This window comes from Calidris pugnax, unplaced genomic scaffold (genome assembly GCF_001431845.1).
Source record: "Calidris pugnax isolate Ruff unplaced genomic scaffold, ASM143184v1 scaffold178, whole genome shotgun sequence".
Lineage (NCBI taxonomy): Eukaryota > Metazoa > Chordata > Aves > Charadriiformes > Scolopacidae > Calidris > Calidris pugnax.
Window position 1 is genome coordinate 1,525,225 of NW_015090986.1, and position 6,220 is coordinate 1,531,444.

Here is a 6,220-nt window from a genome sequence, read left to right on the forward strand (position 1 = left end):
AACAGACTCATCTGTGGTGAGAGGAACCTGCTGAACAGATGGACTGAGGATACTTTGGCAGAAGGCAACAAAGTGTCTGAGATTAAACATTCAAGCAAAAGAGCAAGTGCATGGTGTAAAACTGTGAGAGTGGAGGACATTTCAGCCATTGCATTGTACAAATACACAACATTCTGTGTGGGAAAAATGCTACTAGACACAAGAAATCACTTTAAAGAAATCACTGCAAAAAGGTATGAATGGTTTCAATTGAGTGGAATGGTTCACCCCTCTGAAGAATGTGGGTTTAGCTTTTTTTAACCTCGATAATACCAAACCTAGATCTCATCACTTCATGAAATGCTGCCCTTGAGTCCATATTTATAATTGTCTATGTACAACTGCGTTCCTCTGTGATGCTTTAGTTTGTCATGATATCTAAGAGCTGGTGCAGCATAACAAAGATTTATGCTCACTCCTTCATTTGCTGCATATTTGGTGGTAATCAAGTGCTTCATTTGTAGAAGTCTTATGCAAAGCCTCTCCACTGGAGCAGGATCATGTAAGATTTATATCTGTCCTTGTGCAAAGTGCAGAAATCTCCAATGTCTCCACACTAAATCGCAGACTCCTACCTTGGACCCTATTCCACTTTCCAACCCTTTGATATTTTTCTCTTGTGATCCAGGAGAAATGGTATAAGCACCTCTGAGAAGTAAAAAGGAAGGTCTGATGCTCATTTACACCAGCCCTAGGAGAGGCAGGGGGCTTTGCATGCAAATATGAATCAAACCCAAACAAATTGTTACTTTGATCATAGTGATATAGGGGAAAGAAATCTTGGATTCTCCTTTGTTTTTTTAAACAAGTTTTGATTTATACATGCAAAAGAAAGATCCTAAAGCCTCAAAATAAATGAAGAAAAATACAGTCTGAAAGTCTTTGTATCAGACGAAGCACTTTAAAAAACAAAACAGATGACTGACATAGCGAGATTTGGTTCTTTTGGAGATATATGGAAACTTCTGTTTCAAAAGCTGGAAGAGTGACAACAAAGATAGAATGCATATGGGATTTTGCACCTCCACAACACAATCAGCAGCAGAAATTGTGTCATGGGAATACAGCGTGGGACAGGACTGCAGTTTCAGCTTGCAGATGCCAAGTACATTAAGAAATCTTGTAAGGAGCAAAGACAAAAAAATAAGCAGTTTGAAATGCCATTTGCAAGGTGCTTGGTTTCTCTGTAATGCAAATAGTCATATAAAATATGCAGGAATGTGGAATTTCTTTGGTTTCAGTGAGAAGAGGAAATTGATTTACAAATTCTGAATGGAAGGGAAACCTTAGAGCAAGAGTAGAGACAAAGCAACTCCCTGCATGGTGTGGAGCAAACATGGCACATAACTGCCTCTTCCTGTGGGAACTGCTTTGACTTTTGTGCTATTAAAACAAAATCAAGGTGCTCTCCAGTGTAATTGAATGCTAGGGATTTTACTCTTTAGTGATCCTCAGATTAGTATAATCTTCTTCTTGGTTGTTCTTGGGCAACTGGCCTTTCAGGACTTTCAGAGGCGTGCCTTCAAAGAGCCCTTTATATTTGCCGAGGGGTGGAAGCCAGCTCTCCTCAAGGTGTGTTCTCCCTGGCCTAGGGTAGTCTGGTGGCTTCACACAGATGTTCCCACCAGGCTTTCAAGAAGTCTCAACCCTCAGGCTTGCAGGGAAGCCTCCAGGTTGTGCAGGGATGGGAAGCAAGACGTTTTCTCCTGAGTGATCACAGATCTTCCCAGCTGTATCTGTGAGGCCAAGCAGCAAGAAAATCTTCCTCTCATTTGCAGAAAATTCAGGGAAGGTTGAGCAAGCCGAAACGCACAGAATTCCCATGGCCCCGTGGAGGAGTGGCTGTGCAGGTGAGAGTGAGGCACTCTTGTTAGAAAAAACAAAGCAGAGGATGATATACAAAACAACTTCATTCACGGTATAGAGATCTGAAATACACCCTGTTGATTCTGGGGTAGGCTTTTAACAAAGCTTTGTTCTTTACCTCCAAAGGTCTTGTTGATGATTTGGACAGTTGCCTTTCTGCTTGCTGAGCTTTTCTACCAGAAGAAATGAGGCACTTTTTCCTTTTTAAATTATTCACACAGACACACTGCCATTTCAGGCACAATCTGTTTGTGTAAGGAGTGCGTAATCCTCTTTTGTTGTTTCCATGGACTTGTGCTTTTAAAATAATTTAAGAATGAAATATGTTATGGAATAATTCTGAGCATAAGTCTCTGCGGGAAAGCTGCATTAGATTATCAAGCTGACTTGTTGCAGCTCCAAGCTGTGGTCCCCACAGGGAAGATGTACAAGATAAACTTATTTTATACTGGATGTTAGTGAAAAGGCCAAGAAATTATTTTTCTTCTAGTTAAACCTACAGAAAGCACATTCATATCAGACGCTAACATTCAAGCACAGATTTCCATAATAATGTCAGAAAGCGAAAGGAAAAAAGAAGAGGATTTTTACTCTCTGTAGTTAAGAAGGATTGCATTAATTCCTTTTGTATAGCCCAGTGGCTACAAACTAAAATGAAAAATGTATCCAGAGGCAGGCAACGTCCTTCCTCTCGCAGGGAGAGAAAAGTAAGCTGCATTTCTGGAGAACTGTTCTCTTTCCTAACTGGAAGTGATCCATTCAGTCTCACCCAGGTGAAGCTGCTGTTTAAGGCAGGGTCTCCAAGGTCCACCTGATCTCTGCTGTGAAACCCCTGAAGGATTTAGCAACAGTGACACAGACAGCCTGACCTCCTCTGCGTGCTGCTGATTTCTGCCTCTGTGGCAGAGGAGGAATATTCAGGTTTATGGAGCCCAGCTGAGGGCAGCCCAGCCTCAAGGTCCTATTGTGGACACGGCAAAGCAGCGCCCTGTGGCGCTGGAAGAATCTCAAGGGCAAAACAATTGAATTTCTCCAGAGCTTTCCTAGAAATGTCATCTGGAACCATGAGGCCACACAAATCATAGACTGGAAAACTGCAAAGAGGAGAGTGTAGATGTAAAAACCATGAGGAAGAAGGAAGGTTGGTAAAAGCAACTTTTTTCCTTCAGCCTTTGAAACATTACTCCAAAGGAAAAGTAGTCCCTAGGTAGGCTTTCTTCTCTCTCGAGATTTTGTCCCAGTTAAGAGCCCTGTGTGAGCAGCTCCAGTTGTGACTTTCTCCAGTTTTTAGCATTTTCCTGTGTTGACCTCCTCAGGCCCATTGCTGGTGCTACATAAACAGCACAGTAAAAGAGAAAAAATCCCAACCAAGTTTTCTGAAACATACCATATTGTGAAGAGGCATCAAGTACCTCCTTTCTCTGCTAACAAGTTATTAAAAAAAGAAAGTGGTCTAGTGGGAGCCACACTTTTTAGCTGTCTCACTTGTTACCACAGAGATTCCTGCATTTATGGGGGACATCTGTTAGAAAGGGTGAAAAAAAATATGTTACTATAAACTAAGAACAGCCCCCAAACTTTCTTTAATCCTTCAGCAAAAAAATAACAGCTAATGCAAACCAAACTATATTCAGATTGGAAATAATCAGACTAGAACAAGTCCAACAAGTAGAGAGAAAGCATGGCACTCATGGCTCATAGAACAGGTTTAAGTGGCTTGAAGGATAGTAGGGAAGTGATCAACCAGCTCAGGAGTGTAATTTCCTTTGCAAATAATTTCTAAGTGGGGAGGTGACCAGACCTTTGTGTTCTAAAGAAGGCAGTAGCCAGAAGCAGCAAAAAAAAAAAAGATTAACAATGCCAAGTAAGGTAATTAGCAGATGTTATCAAGACGGTGCTACAGAGTGATAAGGTGTGGCTAAAGACATCTTTAAGCCAATTCCAGGCCTCTCCCAGGCCTCTCCCTTCTGGAGAAGTAGCTGGGACTGCATGGGTGGTTTCATCACGTGGGAAGCTGCTCAAAGTCAAAACTGGCTGCAACACCCCCAGTTTTTCCAGGAGACTGAGCAGAAGTATTCTCTTCCTCTCCCATCCTCACCTCATGCCTGTTGTACAACGGAATGGAGCAGCGTAGGAAGGGCGTCACGCTGCCAACGTGCCAATACTGAGATTTTGAGAGAAGCTGCTTGTGTAGGATGTACTCCACCTTCTGCCTCTTGCAGATGAGATTCTCTCCATCTCACTAACAACTTTTGTTAGCTCATGCTGAGCATTTAGTAAAACTCTCAAGGAGTTGTTCTCACCCTGTAGACAGACAGTAGAAGCACAGGTGGAAAAACATGTCTATCTCAGAGTCCTACAGAGCACTGAGGGCAAAATTAGGAATACAGCTGAGATCTCCTGACTGCTAAGCTTGTGGTCTGCCCACAGAGGCTTCAGCCACACAATCAAATCAGAGTGTTTTGAATGAGAGGCAACGCCCTGCCCTTGGAGAGGGACCCAAAAAGGGGCCCAAAAGAAAAGAAGAGACGCAAGCACAGCCTTCCATGCAAGGCGACTAACCTGAAGGGCACTCAGGTTCTGTGAGACGGATCAGTTTGGTTTAACACGTTTAAGATAGCTGCCACTTCAAAGCCCAAAGCCTTTATCCTTGGCCACCATTTAGGAGACGATGGACAATACTTCTTTGGGAACGAGTAAATACTGTGTTTCCCAGTTCTCAAGAACTGAATATTCTATAATACCATAGCCAAAAAGTAATATTTATTATTCATGTGTCATTATACCTGACCATCCCATGCAAACATACCCAAATGCCATCTTTATGATATGCTGGTGCTGAGAATGGAAATAAAAATTCAACACGGCCAAACTATTCAAAATGCAAGAGGTTGTACTCGCATATTAAATAATTTTCATGTTAGTCATGGGATTACAGGGAATTTTGCTGGTGTTGGAAGAAGCAGGCAGGAGACTTTCTAACCATATTGTACACATGTATTTGGCTTTTAAAAATAACTGGGATTAAAAATAATTGCATAATAATTGCAATATGTTTTGTAGCTGCTGAGCTAGCATTGTTGAGGAAGTTTAATTTTCCTATTTTTATTGTTTTTTTGTGCAAATTAAATTTTCAGCATTAACTATATTAGATTAGCATTGGAGTGTGTGTTTTTTATAAGAAAAAAAGAGAGGAAACCGTGTTGGTATGACTATGGCCGGTAAAACACATGCAAAACAAATTGAGCGAGGTAAGGACTGCAGATTAGCAGAGGAAAGTATGCTTCTGGTGATAATCGAGTGTATTTGTTTAATAACAATACTTGCCTCTATTACAATAATGACCTAAAGTTTTGAAGTGCTCATTTCCTCCCTGCACTGTTTGCCACTTTAGGAGGTGTGGATATGGTTGAGAACAGGGACGATAAGAACGATCGCAGAGATTAAAGGAGACCTTCTCAGGTGGGGAAGGTTGTTGCGGTGAGAGGGACCGGCAGAGGAGCATGACAGGGTGGGAAGCCAACCAGCAACTTTTCCAGGACTCTGGTGGTGGGATGGTCGGCAGAAGCTCACCAGCTCACTGAACAGGATGATTCGTGGATGAAGTGTCCAGAGTTCCTTGCACAGGTGAAGGCAACCGTGATCTTTTCGGTGAGGTATTGAGGTAGTTTGCCATAGACTTGCTGGAAGACTTCAGAAAAGGCGCTCTGGAGGTTCAACATTGAGAAGAAGGGTTTGGCCTAGGAAAAGAGACTTCTGGAGCACGTCCAGTGACACGGTACCTTGGCACAGCTACAAAGCGCACTTGTGATTTTCTAACCTCTAAGCTAAGTAACCAAACACTACGGCGGTCACCCATGTGGCTATTAAACAAGAACTGTCCCACTTCTCCTTCCTCTGAAGCAGCCCTTCCCGCTTAGCGCTCTGCGGACGGAGACTCTGACACACGGGGAAACTCTGGGGGAAAACTGACCCCCGGGACTCCCCCCACGCAGCTGAAGCGCTCCCTCCCACTCCTTGAACAACTTGATGCCTTTTATTTTTTTTTTTTTTGCCCTTCTGTCAGCGTTCTCCTGAGGAGACCGGATGGCGCCCAGAGGCGGAAAGGACTTGACCCCCACCTCCCTCCACACCCCCGACCCTGGGTGGTCAGGGTGGGCTCCCTGAAGCCTCACCGACGGCTCCCTCCTTCCCGCCCTTCCCCTCAGCGACCCCCTCGCCTCAGGGTGGGACACCCGCGCGCCGACACGTGACCCTCCTCCGCGGGGGCGGGGCTCCGCTCCGCTCCCCCCCCCCCACCACCCCCCGCCCCAAA